The sequence below is a fragment of the Plectrocnemia conspersa genome, unplaced genomic scaffold, assembly GCF_051122295.1.
Source record: "Plectrocnemia conspersa isolate PC_06_02 unplaced genomic scaffold, ASM5112229v1 ptg000013l, whole genome shotgun sequence".
In the NCBI taxonomy this organism is placed as follows: Eukaryota; Metazoa; Arthropoda; class Insecta; order Trichoptera; family Polycentropodidae; genus Plectrocnemia; species Plectrocnemia conspersa.
In genome coordinates this window covers 26,292,592-26,312,528 of record NW_028277177.1, presented here as the reverse complement: position 1 = coordinate 26,312,528, position 19,937 = coordinate 26,292,592, and the positions used below count along the sequence as shown (strand labels likewise).

The window sequence follows — 19,937 nt, the reverse complement described above, 5'->3', positions numbered from 1 at the left end:
CCTAAAAATATTTTATCGTTCTAATTAAGGACTATTTCAGAACCAGTTTGATTTTTTTACATTTTTGCTTATATTGTAAAATATTTTATTTTTTGATACAATATAAAATACATATATGATTAATTTCAACCGTCGAGAGGGTGTATCAAAATCTTTGAAGTTACAGTGGAAATTTAAATTAATATATTGAAGGGTTAAAATACTGTCTTCACTGTTCCGTTAAGAAGATATATAACTTTAATTTAAAAATATAAAAATCACCTCTAGATCATTTGGCTCTATAAATTTCGCACTGTTGCCAGGAGATATTAAACATGTTGTAATATATATTTTACCACATTTTGGACGAACGTAGTGCACACCATATGACCCGTATAAATGTATTTCACCTTCGTAAGAGAGCCTTACTTTTTCTTAATCCATAAATTCCCGCTTTTGTATTGATTTGCCTATTTCAGTCACGTTGCATGTCTTCGACCAAAACTGAATTTTTTGGTAGGTATACGATCGAAAACAGCATTATTTCATTATCACATGTATTAAAAAAACTCACTAATAAAAATCATGGCTGTTTTACACTTATCACGTAAGCACATCCGTAATATTACTTGATCCTTACTAAGGATAGTTATTTTCACCCTTGACCCAATTTAAAAATTTTTTAAATTTATGATTAGCTAGGAATTATAACTGACTCTAAAATTTATCCAGCCGAGAACCTAATCGCTTAATTCACAATTATATTAAATTATGGACAATTTGTTATTATGATTTTTATAAATAGTTTTAATACTAAAACAATTTAGATTTACCCCCGAATGAGTTTCGGTAAATCCATGAAAAAAATTCAGATAAAAGAATTTATAAAAATAAATATCCACAACCGAAACTGCTCACTCGAAAAAAATCAAACAACGCAGTTGCATTTGCCTCTCGTTAAATTAAAAAATGTAAAGTCTGTAAGAAAAACTAAAGAAGGCACTGAATATTCAAATCGTAGAAGGAAAATGCTGCCTGAAAGCTAATATTTATATTTACATAGCATAGTAAGAAATTAACAATGAGTGAAATAAATTCCATTATAACAAATCTAATAAGCAACTTGCTTAAATTACATTTTTTTTAAATAGTTTTATTAACAAGATGCATACAATAGGATTTTAATTAAAAATCTTGAAGAAGTATGACCTATGACATGCCCTGCGTTTTTCATTTTAATTTTAATTAAGGCAAAATTAAATTAAAATCTCTATTTTTAATTTTAATTAAGGTTACATAGATGGTTACTCAGCAACTATGTATATATTATATGTACAACTTTTATAAAAACATATGAGCAACGCATTAGACTTTAATTTTCCGTCGAGTTACTACACTGAAACTTGCGAAAACTCGACAGCTTTTAAAAATGCTCTTTTAAAATTTGAGTTTAATTACAATTTAGTATTCACATATTATACACTCTAGAGTTATTTTATTTTTTAATATAATATAATGAAACTTGGGTCATAAAGAGTAGCATTTTTAATGTGTTTAAGCTTTAGTCTGCAAGTTTGTTTCTAAATTTTAATTTATAATTATTATCTGTTTTTATTCTATTACTAGTATCGATTTTCTTGACCAACGTATTTAAAATTAATATATATATATAAAAAGAAAATATATTAGTAAGTTTAATTATTCCTGTAGAGCGTAATGAATTAATTTTTTGAGGAAATGAGTTTTATAAAGAAATGCTATTTGACTGACATTAAAAAAAAAATGCTTTTAAATCTTGTGAGTGTGTGTGCAATACTTGTCTGTGTCTTTTTTGTATTTTTATTTTGAAATATTTAATAGCTTTCCATTGTTAATAATTAGTATTCTGATATGAACATTTTTCCCAAAGAGAATGTTTGAGAGGTATTTTTTAAATAAGGTGATATTTTCCTTAAAGAAGATGACTTATTCGTAAATCAGGATTAGGTAAAATTAGTATCTAGGTATAAACTGTGTCATTTTCTGTGACTCTTAATATAAATGCTGCACATTTTTTTTGGTAGCGCAATAAATTTATTTGGCTCTAAATAAAACTTTACTGTTCAATTTGTAAGATTACAAATTAAAATTTAATACAAAGCTTGTTATGCTTAATTCGTACATATTTATTTATACTTATATTATAATATAAGAATCATTTAACAACTCACCTAAATTACGTTTACTAAATTTCCTTCGTCTGTGTCAAATAAATGTCTGATATTTTACAATGAATCTGTATCTATAACTTCAACATTAATTTGTAAAACCAATTATTCAATTTATTTAATGCAGTAATAAAAAAAATATTGTGTCATTTTAATATATAATGTTATTTTATTAACAATAGTAAAGCATTTAAATATTACCAACAATATCAAAAACCTGTTAAAAAAACAGAAACCAAAATACTATATTGTAATTAATTTTAAAAATAGTAAGAAAATACCAACAAATACCTGAAACAGATACCAGACCCTAATTTAAGCCATTCGAATATATACAACTATCGACATTCAAAACATATGGCAAAACAATTTGAAGTTGTATATATACAAGTCAACTTCTCGATTTTTTCAAGGTATACAAAAAAGCAAATTTTACTTATATGTTTGGAGCATTGGAAAAAACGGTTCAGTGAGTCATTTTAGGCTTATAGACATTCACCAAAAAGCCTCATTTGTTAGCTTGAAAGACTAATAGCAGGAGCTCCATTTGTTTCGGATATTTTAGGAATTATTCGCAATTCAACTTTGACAGTCGATTACCATTTGAGCTTCGATTTTTTTGATCCAGATCTTTAAGAGACAAACATTCTCCAGATTTAATCCATTAGTTAAATAGTCAAAGAATATTTTTTGTCTTAAGGTGACCAGCACTTAACTATATTACAATACGTCGCACTAATATTTATATAAAATTTATCCTGTTTATTAAATTGTGACAATCAAACTATGATAAAGCATATCAAAAGTACATAGTATTTAGTTATATATTTATAATTTTGTTATGCAAATAAAAATTGTCTTCGTCGTGGATCTAAAATGTATTGTTATTTAGTATATGGAAGTATATACCTTTTAGTAAATCATACCAAATTCAATATTTTTCTAATGCGCAACACCGTAAGAAAAAATAATATAAACACCCTATATCCTTACAATACGATTTCTTAGACTTTTTGTATCCTAATAAAGATTTTCCGAAAGCTCGTATGCATGTGTGCCATATAAAATGCGTACGTACATTCGTACTATATTAAATATTTACACACATGTCGGGGCCACAAAAAGCTAAGTTGTGCACGGCACCCTTGGGATGCGATCTAAAAAAATGCCAGCAGATAAAAGTCGGTCAGTGAAAGTTAATCAAACATACATATGACTGTCACCTGTGAAAATTTTCTAGCTTTTTTCTAGCTCTAACGAGCTCGATTATTGTGTTTTGTGGTGTATCACGTGAAGCTTTGTGGTGTCGCGTGGATGGAACTCATTAGTATAACAGCAGCGCATGAGACACGGCCGCACATAAAGAACGCTCTTCATCTCGTCTGCCGTTGTTCTTTTTGGTCGTGTATGGCCTGCTCCGGACAAAAAGCGACATTGTACGAGAGTAGATTTTCATTTCATTAAGTCGCGCTTTTTGTGAACGAATGCTATTTTAGTGTGGGAAAACACGACCAAAAAGTTTTTAAATTTTGAATCGTATTTGCATCTTATAAGGGTATCTCAGAGGTGACCGCGAGGTTAATGTTTAGGCACTAGAGACTGGAAATAGAAGTTACAATATCGCAAATACACTATGCAATATTTTACTGTATATACACTAGAGTTGTTCATGGTTTAATATTGAGCAATAGTCTCGTTGTTTGAGGTGTCTTTTGCGCCTAGGGAAAATTCAAATATGAGAACGGCAACAATAATGTAGGATACATTTTAATGCTTGATAAAAGCAACTTTTATTTTGAAAATGACGTCAGATATAATGAAATACATCTCAAGCAAATATGACAAATACAACGAGTTTAACGTTCATTTTATTCATCCTCTGTCCAATATCGTTGATTTAGGGGGGAAACAGATTTTTTGTTACAGTCTAAAATATTTTTTTTACTGTATAACTGCGCAACGGTAAATTTTCAATCAATAAAATTGACAACGTCGTTATATTTATATATGAAATGTGGAACCGTGAAAACTTGGTACATGTTTGGCGGTGTTTTGAAACTGTTAATGTATACTCAGATATGCAATTTGCACCTAAAATAAAAAATATCGTTAATAGAAAGACAGATACATACAAATAAATTTGATTTTATATAGAATTATTTTGCAACGATTACAAATGATCTCAACAGAATTAAAAAAATTAGCATACAATTTCCCTCAAACTATTTTTTTATACTTAATACTGTCGTACATTTTATATAATTTAATTTATGAGATCGATTTGACTTCTTAAGCTTCATTGTTTTAAATTACCATTGAAATTTAATGACTTCCAAACTTATTTAAAACAGAAGATTTGTAGAATGTGTGTGTTAAGAATTTTTGAACTGCTATTTCAGGTCATTATTACTCCCTTTACTCTATTATTTTAGATTAAATCCAACAATCGATCGTTTGAAAAACGTTTTTTTTATAATATAGAACCAAAATAAAAAATATATTTAATACATTTATGGATCTTTGGTCATTTAAAAATTTGAGAACTAGATTTATCTGCTGATGTTGTTTCTGGATAGGAATTACATTTTGATGTTCAAATATTAAATCAATTTCATTGATTAGTATTTGAATAACTTTTGTAAACTATTGTGGCAATTAAACTGAATTTGATATTTCACGAGATTTTATATTATATCTTTACAATTTTTTTTCAACTGAAAGAACATTAAAATTGTGTCATCAAACGTTTCAATTTTTTTATTTTATTTTTTAGTTTCGAATTATTGGATTAAATCAAACACTTCGTGTTAAAATATTAGTACATTAGAATTCATTACACGTTTATTAACACATTATATGGCTAAAAAAATTCTTACCACATAAAAAATCAGAGTCCTTCGAACAATAAATGGCTTAAATTCACAGTTAGAACAAAAAACTTAACTCATTAATTAAATTTATATTTTAATCTTATAAAGAAACAGAATTCTTATTATTTCATCCATTTTAAATATTTTTCTGAAAGGTGGAGATACATTTTGAAGTGTACAATTAAGTTGCCAAATTTTACTGATTAATTTTTTATAATAACTTTATTTTAAAGATGTACATTTTTTATAGAATCAGTGATAGGAGGGAAGTAGCATTATTAATCAATTCTGAATTTAAAGTGAATTTCATCAATTTGCACTTAACCATCGATATTCATATATAATTATTTAACATATTGAAAGGTATTTTATTTAAGCATTAATATTTTTATTTTATAGGAAAAATTTAAATTAAACTTTACGTAAATAAAATAAAAAAGGTGGTAAATAAAAAATCTTATTTAACTGACTACTGAACATTTTAAATGTTTAACGTAAATATTTTATAGCGTGTGAGGAAATCAATAAAATATAAACTGTGAAGGATTTACTGTTTCTTTTATGTAGTCATTTCGTTTATGCGAAATTTTGCGTTTTTTCATAAACGTTTTATATTTGCCTTCATAAAACAATCTTACACTTTTCATACCAAAGTAATTTAAAAGCATTTTCCGGTGTTATCATTATTATAAATAAAAAAGTTTATAATACATTATTGTTTGTAACAATCGTAAACGATGTAAATATTATTTCTGCTTACATGAAAAAATATCAATAAAAATGGTGCTTTTTATGAAACTCTTCCGGTCGATATTTTTAAGTTGTTTTTCGAAACGAGGGTCTGAACTCTCTTTTATAAGTTCTATTCTTTATTCGTTTTTATTCATTGTTATTGTTATTGCAAAATTATTATACTTCAATAATAAACCGAAATGTACTTCGATACGTACATAAACAAAAAATAATATTATCTTTATGAACTCTTTTCGGAATAAATATCCTTACCTCTCCACGGGGGCCGATCCAAAGTACATAAATTTCGTACCTCGTATACTAGGTATAAATACGTTATACGCACAACATTACTTATATTTTTATACATTGCGAAAGAATAGAAGATTGTACGAATTTATAGGGCAATTTTTCATTCGGCAATCGATTATTCTAGGTATATGTGTATTTTATTTACGAGCCGAGCGCTTTTCGATACTTAAAATAGAGCCGTTTCAATAGCTTTAAAAAAATCTCTTTTCTTGTCGCTCGATTGCTTTGAAAGAACATTTATTTATTACCTTTTAATGTACTTAGCTTTTAAAAAATTTAAATTACCTTTAAAAGATAATAATCAAAACCACAGCACTATCTCAATTGTTGTGAATTTTTCAAGCTTGGTAAATTTAGCTCAAAATAAAAATGTAAGAGACACATAGTAAAAATGCAACTATTATGGCTATTTAAAAGTGATCGAAAGTCTGCACGGTCTTAAAATATTTTATAATAAACATATATGGAATGACCTATACGAATATATTAAATTGTTTTCTATTTGTTCTATTCCGTGTATTCTAAAGATCAATGTAGTTTAAATATTGTATATTGTAGGATGTATTGAGATTTTGTATTAAACAATCTCTCTAAAATATTTTTTCATATCTTATATATAGCCGTTTTAATGGATCGAAAAAATACTTCCCCTTGCCGCTCGATTGCTGCCATTGAACTATGATTTATTTTTATAGAAGTCTATTGATATAAATAAAAATAAAATATTTGTATTTATAAATAAATATTTTTATAAATTTAAATAAAATGTATGTACATATATTTTTTATAAATCTCGTTCGGCAAAAAATTCACGCTCGGATGGTCTCCTAGATTGTTATTGTTCCGGAATTCAATTAACGTTTTACGTGGCGTTAACGTTTCTAACGTTGTTAATACAGTTGCCGTCTCGAGATCCGCCGATGGATGATTAATTGTCTCTAGAAAATGGCATTCCGACGAAAATATACAGGTTTTCACCTGGGAAACGCGCGCGAGCCGAGATTTTCCAAATTACTTTCGTGAGGAAAATTGTTTCTGACGTTTACGTACTACATTTATATTTATATAAAATAATTTAAACGCCTAATATATTTTATGAAGTTAAATGTATTTTATTAGATGGATCAAAGGCTTTTTTTTATTTATATACATGTTCTACTATTTTATTTAAATTCCTGAGAAATATTATATTGGAGCTTAGGTAGCTTATGATTAACTGTCTATACTGTACATATATTTTGTTGAAAAAAGATAAAAGTTTATTAGTTATGCCGAGAGATAAGCACGGATTAAAAGTCATTTAAAAATGTACTTAAAAACAAGAACATTCGGTTTCTGTACAAATAAAAAAAGTGCCGACAAAGTCAGTGGTATGTTTATGATCTAGCGAGGGCTCAAATTACAATTTTTTGCCATAATACTTTCAAATCTCTAGCTGTTACGCAAAAACAAAAACATAGTCTGTTTACTCCCCGCAAATATTTGTATTGGCCTTAGATTATAAAGTAGAAAAGAGCCAAGAACTTCCTCAATTTCAAAAATAGTATAAAATGTGAGCATAGCGCACTCACGACACTTCCTTTCGAAATACACTTTCATAAGGATCCCCTACCTGTAACTTTCATAAGTCAGAACATTACTTTTTGAAAGTGATTTGAAATACACATTGTGCGTTAATAAAAATTGTATGTTTAAGGTTTGAGAACCTTAGAAGTGTGACTTCGTAGCCAGTGAAAGGCAAGGTGGAATCTAGTTCGAGTTTTATTAGATTATATTACAATTGCAACAGACGATAAATGGTGTTTACTCCGAGTGGTGGTGGAAAAGTTGGCGCAGGGATGATATCCGTGGGAGGTTTCCAAAGGTCTTGTATAGCAGAGGATGATTTTTTTTATTTATCTCTGATGTATAACGCCAATTAGTAATTAACAGCAAACATTAACTTGGTAATAACAGGTATAAGTTTATTTAATACAATCTTATACTGAGAGCTTCAATATAAACTTTAAAAGGTCACAATTGAGCTTTTGATAATAAAGCACTAACATCAAGCATATTTTTTATAAAATTTATATAATGCACTATTTAAAATATTGAAAAAGTAATAAATTAAAATAAATATTATATATGAATATTTTAAAATTAAAAGAATAATATTTATTATATATAAAATATTATTGTAAAATAATTCAAATACTCAGCTAAGAGTAATGGCAAAACTGTATGAAAATTCCAATGAAGCTTTTAAGCTTGTTTGGTTAGGCACCATTAAAATCTGTGATTTTAATATATTTTTCTTAATGTTAAATTGTTATTATTACTGAAAATAATTTCTTTGATACATTAATTTAGAATGAACCAAATATATAATATAATGATCTAAACCAAATATGTCAAATTAGAAACGTCTTTAGTAACAAGTTACTTGTTACTATTAATATTATTATATATTATTTATTGTTGTACACTTACATGTTTTAATTAATCTAACATATTTGAAATGCTCAGCTCCAAGTTTCTTGTCATGAAAATACAAATACTAACTATGTAACAATTCCATTTTAGAATATGTACGAGCCGCAATGTTGACATTAAGTTTCGACGCAAAAATATTTCAATGCGCTTTAGAATCGAAACGACTCAATAACCATTTCGTATAGTTCGCAATTTACTAAAAAGTATCTAGATAAAATTTTATTTTTTCTCAATTCATTGAAACTAAGTGTAAAGTCTCTTTCAACACATGACACTGCGTCCAAGCGCTTATCCAAAGAGGTGCATATGTTTTCCTTTTAATCTGCCAACGTTTGCCGTCCGCACGTTTTCCGCTTTTCCCAGACTCCCAGGTCGTTTGTCTTCCTGGATTATTGGATTACTTGTGCTGCCCGTGGAGGGGGTGCTATTAATTATCCAGCTTTTGTGAAATGACATTCGGTAAAAATAGACACATTACCTACGTAGGCACTTGTAAATCATTTTCGTGTATCGCGATTGAAATGGCAAAAAACAGCGCATGACAAATGCTTTTAAAATGGTAGGCAATTTATTTTGCATCACGTTTAAACCCGGATGTATGAAGGCTTAATGTTTTTCAACGTGCGATATATCCGATGGCAATTTTCGTATGCTTCGCTATTATTTTCCATTAATTGAAAAACATATAGAGATTTCCGACAAAGTACTTAAAGTAATTTCAATCTTAAATAAAGAATATGATTAATTATTTTCATATTATTCACCATATTATTTTTCATGGAAGGTACGATGTTTCGTGTAATTAATATATAATTTAAAAGCCTTGTCTGCATCTAGTAAAATTGTACCAGGGTTAACGATAAGTGGAAAGTTGCTTCCAGCGTAGCTTAATGCAAGTTCGGATAAAATCACATGTATTTGTTGGAAGTTCTAGGTATAAAATCCTGATGGTAGTTCCTGCCGGAATTATCTGCTGTTGTATGAGCTTATAAGCTTTTGGAAATAGAGGAGATGCTTCTACACTCCCTATTCTCAACTGTGAGCTAATGCGATGATTTAGGAGCGGAAACAGTTTGTTATTATCTGTTACCATTTTCATAAGATAGTTTCGCGTAATGGTTGTAATTTAAACAACCAAAGACTTTTAAATAATATAATTTTTTTTGTACTTCTAAAGACTAATGTGTCTAATCTCCAATACGAATACAATTTTTTGACAAATCGCAAATATTTATAACAAATATTTGTGGCAAATATTTCCTTACAGTTAAATTAATAGTAACGACTTTAATAAGGCAGAAAATATATTATGAACTTTATATGTGTGTTTTTTTTTATGTATTATCGTAGATTTATGAATTACTTTAAACGTTCAATTACGGTTTTTATTATTTTTATCATTTTATTATAAACGTTTTTATTTTTCAGACCTGTCATTGCATAGGAATTTTTTTACCATAAATAAACCACTAATTATGTAGTTCAATTCTTTCTACTTTTACACCTTTCTCTATTGAATTCATTAAATAAAACTTCTATTTAATTAAAAAAAATATATTAAAAAACAGACTTTTTTATATATGAGTATTCAATATATAAATAACAACTGACTACTTATTAAAACTACTGACTTAAAGCATATTTATAAATATAGCCAAAATATTTTTTATTTATTTCTATTTAATGTAATGCTTAGTACTAAATAAATAATTACTTAATCATTGTTAGATGTCAAGATTTACAGCAAAATCTTTTTAAGTCCACTTGTTTAAATATTAAATGCCCACTATCATTACCATGCTTAAGTAAGAAAATGGATTATCACCGTTAATTTTTAAAAAACTGACTCGTCGAATAAAAATGTTTCAAAACCAATGCATATTTATAAACACGACTTGTTGGTGAAATTTAATTTCAAAGTTGGAAAGCTCACAATGGGGCTGGATTTGCTTCGGCAAAACTTTCGGTATTTATGGCTTTCGCCAAGAAAATTAATATAGTCGTCTACGACGATGGCATTCGTCTATATACATATATCATCAGTGTGGAAGAGGATTTATTAAAGTGTATTAATTTGCATATAAATCTTGCGTGATAAACGATAACGACGTTTATAACCCGCAGAGACCGAGAATCCGAGGTTTGGCAAAACCATCCAAGTTATTACCTCGCTTTATCACCGCTTTTCCCCTTTTATTTATATCGCTTGGTTGTATTAGCAAAAATTAATACGAAAGGAAAACAATCAAACTTTTACCCCACCTGAGCGTAGGCGATTCGCTTAACATTCTCGTAAAGAGAACACTTTTTATTTAGTTTTTTTTATCGTTGGCTCGGAAACGTACGCCTACGTCAGCCCAGTGATTAAATCGTCAGTTATTTGGAAACTCGGTAAATTTTAGATTAATTTCACGTTTAATATTATACTAAAAAAATGTGTATCATTTATTATTTATCTTATCTTACATAGCGAATACCACCCATAGAAATGAATATGGATTTTGTATTTATCTGTACATATATAATAGTTTATGCTGTATGCTTTGAGTGTATAGATTAAACGTTTTAGATCAATATCAAATGTGAAATGTGTCTCCGAGTATTCGAACACTTGACAGTTAGACTACTAGAAATCTCACACCAAAGAATAAATGTACATATGTACATACATATGACATATTATATATCAAACATATGTATAATTAAATTATTAGCAAATACTGAGATTTACAAAAAATATTTTGGGTATTAATAAATATATATATATATTTATTTTTTTATATTATTGTTTCGGGTTATTCATACACTGAATAACATAGTTAAAGCGAAAGCTAAATTAAATTTTAGCAAAACAATTATTTATTGCATTTAAAAGAAAGTAACAGTGACATGTATTTATGGACTTTTTAACTTCACAAAAATAAATATTAATATATTTAAAAAAATATATATAAAAAAGTATCTAATAATGCCTCTTTACAAAAAACACTAGACAATAATAATAATTGATTTATATATATATATATATATTATTATATATACTTATACATATTTTTTTTAGTTTCAGATAAATATATAATACGCAATATCTGAATATGTATATATTTCATTAAATACATTTAAAATTCATGTTTTTCATTACGCATTAATAAATAACAAGAAAACCTTAATGATGTCTACTTTTGCAACTCATCGCGCTTTTTACTTTTTAACTACTCTTTTATAGAATGAAAATATAAAATATGCATAATGACGAGATGAGTAACGAACGGCCGTGAGAAAACTTAATAATTCAACTCTATCCCTATTTTATATTTAATATATAATACGTAAAAATATATTAAATTCATTAAAAGACTTTTCCAAATTGTTTAAGCTCTTAACAATGTGAGAAACTTCAAAAATGAAAACATCACTTATTAAAAATTTATTCTGCATTTAAATTTAAAATCGTTTCTTGCATAGTTTTTCCTTTATGTAATACTTCAAATGCTATAGCTTACATTTGTGTTAGTTTTAACAATACTTGTTTCTTTTACATTCAAAATATTTAAGGTTAGTGATGGATTATGAAAAAATTATAATATTATCGCATTGTTGAAAAAATAAAAAGTTAGGATCTCTCTTATATATAATAATATTAGGGCGAATTAAAATCACTATTGAATTTAATATGCGTATGGCTATAAAGTTATTTTTTATTTAAGTTTCTGTCTTAACTTTTAGAAATTTAAAAGCATGTGTGTCTTACCCAAAATATATATATTGTAGATTTGATAAAACTGATGTTGATTTATAAACTTGGTTAAGTATGGGTTTGAACAGAAAATGGACGTTTCGCATCTGTCGAATAGAGTTTCATTGACATTTAAGAGCTGCATATAATTTCAGTAACGCCTATCAGTTAAATTATATTTTTGCTAGTAAAAATATATATTTACTAGTGAAAATGTATTTTAACTTCACTAGTAAAAATATAACTTCACTGAAAAATACATAGTCACTGTAACATTTATACATCGCATGTGAATAAATAATGATAAGTACGTAAATACAGTTGAAATCATATAATTTTACTAGCATCTGCCAGATACTTTAAATCACTAAAATATCATATTTTAAAAAATCATTTCATGAACGTCATTTTAAGTATTTTCGAGGGGTGGGGGCAAAAGTTGGACAGTTAGTAGTAGTTTTTTCTAGATTCAATTCAAAATGCATTATAATTTTTATGATAAATATGTAAGCGATTCATTAGAAATCGTAGTCAATTTAGGGTCAGTCTGTCAGTCGTTTCGCGTTGACTTGTTTATGTGACCAAGTCATGCCAGAGATATGACACCATCCGAGTGTCAGCTGACAGCAGCATGCTCATCTAGGAATAATTTATAAAATGCACTTTGAACACAGTGCCGGTAAGAGCGAATATTCAAAGTGGGTCGTTAGGCAAGGCGTGTTTACACAGGATTGTCCTGTCACACGGAGCAGTTTCGCAGTTTCCTGACACGTCACTGATCCGATGCAATCCATCCTGGACGTGCATCAGCTGCGACCGGAAGACTTGCAGATTTATCGCCGCCTCGGCACTTAGGTGCCGTAATTGGATTTTCCGCTATATCCGTCCCCGGCTGAAAAAGGTGCGCCCTCGCTGGCCGAATGGCAATTTGATGGCGTTGCGGATTTAGAGTGTTACGTGTGGTTTACTTTACGGTGATTGTTTTCAGGTGAGACAGCTGGGAATATGGTGTTTGTGCTACAAGAAAATATAGGTAATTTTATCTTATTACCGATAGCATTAATAGGCTATTTTACGGTTAAGATAAAATTCTTCTACTTTTTAATTATTGTTTTTAATGACAATTATATTTATAAAATTTTCTTTAGCTGCTTTTTTCTAAATATTATCGATAAGTAGAGGGGCTAAAAGTAATTTGATTCAAATTCATGAGAGCTTTTAATGAGTGAATAAATTGAGATCAAGCTTTTATTGAATGAAATTTTAACTCGAGTGTGATATTTTAAAATGAAGCATAAATTCGTTTAGTGTTATTTTTTTTATTAAACCACTGATATTGGAAAATTCACCGTACTTATTATGCCACATAAATTTTATTGTTAACGCGTTAACTTCGACTTGTATTCGCACAAAATCTCAAACGAAAAGTTTCAACCGCTAGATTCACTTCAGACTTTACACATTTAAACTGTTTAAATTAACAACACACAGATCTAGTTTTGCAGTCGACTAGTCGATTGTTAAATTACAACACTAACGAGTTGTGAAGTGTCAGTCTAATGTGGTTTTATCGATTTGCACTCGTGCCACTAATGAACAATTGCGAAACACTGACAAAGCTATCGTTACACGTATATCGCATTATTCCATTCTTTTTCTATATTTTTTCCTCCCACTCAATAAATAATAGCAGACAGAATATAGCTTGTTGATAAGAATGAAAATCAAAACGTCAAGTGTATCAGTTCCAGGTTGCTTTGTTATTGCGACTAATCAGGCGCTAACTATATTTTTATCTCTCGCCACATGTAAGAGTATCATATAAAATGGCAGAATTATTGAATATATTTTGTAGAAAATATCTAGATCACTGTTGAATTTTGACATTGGCAACACCTACGTCATTATTTAGCCAGATGCCTTGTTGGTCTGTGGGAATTATTTTTACAGATGATTAAATAATGGAACGATACGAAATCGTTATTACTTGGTTAGTTGTATAATAGACATATAAAGCAACGCGTGTGCAAAATACGTATGATTATTTTTATATAGTTTTAATAGCAATTATGATATTGTAATTAAGTGTGTGTTTAATATCGAAACTTGATTTGTATACCATTTATTAACCTAATTTAAAAATAAGTTGAATTTTGCTATTTTTTTAAGTAAAGTAGCATAGTTTAAAAATGTGAATCAATTGAATTTTTTGTGATAAGTGTAACTGATGTTTTCGATTCTTTTAATATAAACACTTAAGTGTTAATATGGAAATATAAATGTCAGCGTTTGTGTTAAAAAAATGACTTTATTTGATCAAAATTATTGAATAATTCCTTCATTTCTTATTAATTTCACAGTGTGGATTACTTATTCATTAAAATTGAGTTTGATTCTGTAGATCTGATAATTTTTCTCTCTTGTTTTTTGCATTGTTACTAAAAGAGTGTTGCTTTCACTGATAATTGATCTGTATTTTTTATAATTAAGTGCTAATTTAGAGAGAGTTTTTTTTAGCATATAATATAAGTGATATTGATTATTATTTTATTATGAATAGCTATCAGTATATGACAGTATTATCTATAGATAGTGTTTAAGCAAATATAGTACTCAATAGAATTCTTACAATTTATAACATATAAATATAGTTTCAATTTCCTATTCTTTCACACATAAGTAAAATTAGACAAATCTAAATTACCATTTATGTAATTTTAGAGAATGGTAGCAGATTTCGCTCTTGTAATTGACAACTGATTCATAAGCAACAATTTGATTCAATGTGTATTGATCGCAAAATTTGAGTTCTTTGATTTCCTTTTAATGATCGATTCTGAGAAAGCGTTGCTGTTTAAATATTCGTCTAAAAATATACATTTACAATAAAAGAGTTACTAAAACAGACAAATATATTAATATATTGCAAATATGCTATAAAAATCAGGTTGCTTAGTAAACCAAATATAAATATATCTATTGATATTTGTAGCTTAACTCTTTCGTTACTTTTTAATTGGATGTGGTGATATTTTTTCGTAATATCTCATCGTCTTTTTAACCTATTATGTTATTGTAATTTTTGTCCCATTTTTTCGTATTGGGAAAGTAATCAACTTTGCCTTTTTTAAGATTTTTACAAAAAAGTATAACGATTTGCTCATAAAAGCATTATTAAAATAGAACACTTCTAGAGGTCTGTTTTAGTTAAGGTAAATTATTTATTTTATATTTTGTTTCTAAAAATAGGATAATATCCTCCATTAATTTCCATTCTCATCTAATAATACGTCCTAGGCTCAACCACCTTATATGTGATTAATATAGATTGTCTGTATGTTCAGATTCAGTATCATCTAAAACTGATATTGATACTGTACATGATTCAATTTTAAAAACTGTGCAAAAATATAATTTGTTTATTCAAATCGATTGATTCCAATTAAGTTCTGTTTGTTTTCACTCGATATTTTTTCCAGTTAGATTTGGGCAACCATCTGTTATTAAATTGATCATATTTTCCAAGCCCATGCGTAATTCGCCTGCTTTTATAATTATTATATATTATTTTAAATTGATCGGTTATTCGACTTACTAATATTGCGTAATAATAAGACTTTTCAGTATGTTTTCGTAATTGAGATATTTTGATGGAATATCGTCGATACGTATTGTAATTGTTTTTTTGTTGGGACGCAGACCCGAGCCATGAAAAACAATGATTCCGGGCCTCATGACAAAAATGGCATATCATATATTTTTACATCGTAATATAATTTCTTGAATAAATAATAATGGGTACGAGTCACCCCTTTCTATGCTACATAAAAATATAAAAATTAGCAACCGTTGCGAAATATTTTGTGAAAAAATATTTTATGCGAAATATTTTAATAATGCATTACAAAATATTAAAAATATCTACTTATAATAGTTACTTGTTAGTCGTGTATTCTTTGCTGCTCAGTGTTGCCATATAGTGAATTTGCAGTCCAAGTCAAAAGCAATAAAATCGTTCCATCGCGGTGAAAAGGCTAGATCATCAAGGGTTTTATGGCAATATTACTAGTAAGATTCGAATAAAGCACATCTAAACCGAATTTTGACCAATAGGAGAGCGCAAAAAAACAATTATCCCTTCTCAGAAGTCAAAAATCCACGTCAAAAGCAATAAAATCGTGTCGGTGCCGTCGCAGTGGGAACGCTCGTTACCGAGCGTTCCCACTGCGACGGCACCGACACGATTTTATTACTTTTGACGTGAATTTTTGCCTTCTGAGAAGTGATAATTGTTTTTTGCGCTCTTCTATTGACCAAAATTCGGTTTGAATATACTTTGATTAGCCTTATTATATTAGAAGTCCATAATAATATCGGTAAGGATTGCTATCATATTTTTAAAACATAGTGTGATATTGAAATGCAGACAAACTGTGAAGCAATATATGATACGCGACGTCTCTCTGTACTTAATCTTCAGCTTATTTTCCCCTGAGAGATGATTTAGCTTAGTTTTTATTTTGGATTTAAACTAATGAAGGTTCTAAAACTTTCATTAGGTTAGGTTTGGGTTTGAACAGCAAGAAGATCCAAATGAGTTTTTGATAATACTTCATTATGAGTAGTAAGCAGCATTTTATAGTATTCGATTTATTTTTGGAAATACCCAAAAGATAGGCAGCCACATCCACTATGCTACAGATTTGCCAAAATCTGAATGCTTTTTCAATTACGTGCTTTGCTTAAATGAAATACTTTTTCATCAGATTTTTATAAATAAAATCCATTATACCTTTATTCAAGCACATTTTCCATTGAAAAAAGTTTCACTTCATTCAAAATCAGCGACGTCAAAGACTTCTCAATAATTTGGTATGCATCCAGGGCAGGCACACACCTTTCAGATGCAAATGTAAACAAGCGTTTGTTTACACGTGCGCACATTTACACGTGTTTGTGCGTGGTACCATACGTACCATACATAAGAACATAATGGTACACATTTGAGCAAATATGCATATACACCCACACATGTGTAGTAAACGTATAGTACGTTCAAGTGCTCGCGGTGAAGTAACATCTGTCGTTGATCACTGCGAGCCGCTAGCCGTGACATTCCTGTCTGTCTATCCCTGTCCTGCTCTGGCCTTAAGTGACTCATATACTCAAAACACTACAGAGAACGATCACCTCACACACAGTATCGTTACTCTTTATCGCCGTACGGTTTTTTTAAGCCGTTCAACGATGTTTACATTTTTTCTGTACAACTTCACTGTGCTTCGCTATGTACAGTATATACAATGATAACCGTTATGCAATGTATAGTGTTTACTTTACATTTAATATGTTTTTTTTTGTTGAGTCCGAATATCATTTTTGAAATTATGTTGTTTACAATATTAATATATTTGCCTGAAAAAAGTCGATTAAATGTAACGCAAGGTTTTTAAGTAAGCAACGTTATTTTTAATGGAGGTGTTTCGTTGTACAGTTTTACTTTTTAATATAAAAAGCGTGTTTAAACGAAACGATCGTTACTTTTTCATTATAATTAGCGTTGTTGTAAGTAAATATTGTATATGTATTTCATAATATTGGTAACATAAATAGTACAATACATAAATTATCTAATCATAAATCGCTTTTAATGTGATGTATCAATTTCTAAAATAATTTTAATCATTACATAACTAAAGTAATGTAAATTATAAATACGTAATATATTATTAAATTAACAGTTTTTAAATGTCTTTAAATTATGACAAATTAAAAATTCATAAATAAAGAATATAAGCATTGTAGAATTATTAACACTTAAGAAATAAATACATTTTTTAATGTTATATGTATTTAAAAGTTGGTCCACAAACATTTATTTGCGGACTAAAAGTCCTGTATAAATATAATGAGCTGAAATAAAATATTTATTAAAGCTACAATATATACAATGTTTTTATAAAAAAGTTGAAAGACTTCCATTGCAACATCACAGACCCCAGTGATAATGGCGAAAAAATTAAAAAAGGTATAATTTTTTAATTAAAAAGGATTAAAACCGTCAGTGGCTTTGAACAGAGAACTTAATGTGAGTCGAATTAAATTTATTATATAATTTATGGCTTTATCACATAGCACGTTATGTGTGTACATTAAATACGCTTTGATCTCTATTTAAGAGACACAATAAAGTCATGATATAATTTTTGATATAATACAAACATAACTAATTGTAGGTAGATATTATACAGATCGGTTTTAAACATCAAAAATCAAAACAGGTAGATTTTACGCGCCCTATGAATTACCATCAGCGAACGTAGCTGGTAAGAACAACTTGACCCGCCGGATAAGTGTTAACTAATAATTATTAATATAGCTACATTTTTAATAAATATAATTACTTGATTTAGATAGCGTTTTACAAAGTGAAAAAATCAAAATAAATGTATTATTCATAAAGATTACAAACACAATGTTATGAGAGCGTTGTGATGTATATATTGTATATCCGGTATAATTTTTAAAATGCTGTTTTTTGCATTGAAATATCGTTGTTTTATTATAAATTATGTTCTTATTGTTAACGCCTTATCCAGAAATTTTACTTTAATTTAATATTAACATATTTTTCAGCTGCATCAATATAATAATATTTTAGGGATTTGGCAAATTATTTTCTTCTTTTATTATACTTTACATCCTCATTTAAGTTTGTAAAGAATCCGTGCATTTTTAACCAAACTTTTGATTACAAATAAAGCTTTTGTTCAAAAGCTCAAAGTTTCGTATTTAAAATTCTCTTTTGAGAGAAAGAGTTAATTTATTAAATGTAATTAAAAGTATAATAAAATACATTATTTTTCATTATAAAATGAAAAATTTACATGTAAAAAAAGCATTACTTTAAAAAAATAAAGTTTAACTTCAAACAATCATATCTTTTTCCACGTGCCAACATATTTCGCGGTTTTATTTTAACGTATGAAAGTTGACTAGCAATAAGTGTGAATCAAATAAAAGAGTGCAAAAAACAAATATCTGTCTCAGAAGTCAAAAATCAACGTCAAAAGCAATAAAATCGTGTTGGTGCCGTCGTAGTGGAAACGCTCTGTAATCTGGCGTTCACACTACGACTTTCAAAGTAATATTTTAAATTTAATGAGGAACATATAAACCAAATTTTGCCCAATAGGAGGGCGCAAAAATAATTATCCCTTCTCAGAAGTCAAAAATCCACGCCAAAACCAATAAAATCGTGTCGGCGCCGTCACAGTGAGAACGCTCGTTACCGAGCGTTCTCACTGCGACGTCGCCGACACGATTTTATTGTTTTTGACGTGGATTTTTGCCTTCTGAGAAGAGATACTTGTTTTTGCGCCCTCCTATTGATCAAAATTCGGTTTGAATATACTTTGACTAATTCTTTCATATTAAATGTTCGTAGTTGTATCGGTAAGGATAGCTATTTTATTTTTAAATACATTGTATATTATCGAAGTGCAGACAAATTATGGAGTATTATGCGAGATGCAACATTTGTTTGTATTTTTTCTTCTGATTATTTTCCTAAGAGAGATCAGTTGGCTTAGGTTGTATTATGGACTTGACTTAATGAAAGTTCTA

At 28.5% G+C, this 19,937-nt stretch overlaps 1 protein-coding gene across 4 annotated transcripts in view; it reads left to right on the top strand.

Moving 5' to 3' along the window:
• rdgA (retinal degeneration A) overlaps positions 1–19,937 on the top strand; it is a 355,552-nt gene that overhangs the window by 204,404 nt on the left and 131,211 nt on the right. Inside the window, exon 1 of one of the 4 annotated variants that reach the window (XM_088201634.1) lies at positions 14,305–14,346. The exons of 1 other annotated variant lie outside the window; for it this stretch is intronic. The gene's annotated coding sequence lies outside the window, so the exon portion shown is untranslated. Of the gene's footprint in view, positions 1–14,304; positions 14,347–19,937 lie in introns of those variants that run through there. 2 more of the 4 variants (XM_088201625.1, XM_088201630.1) reach the window with 2 other exon arrangements.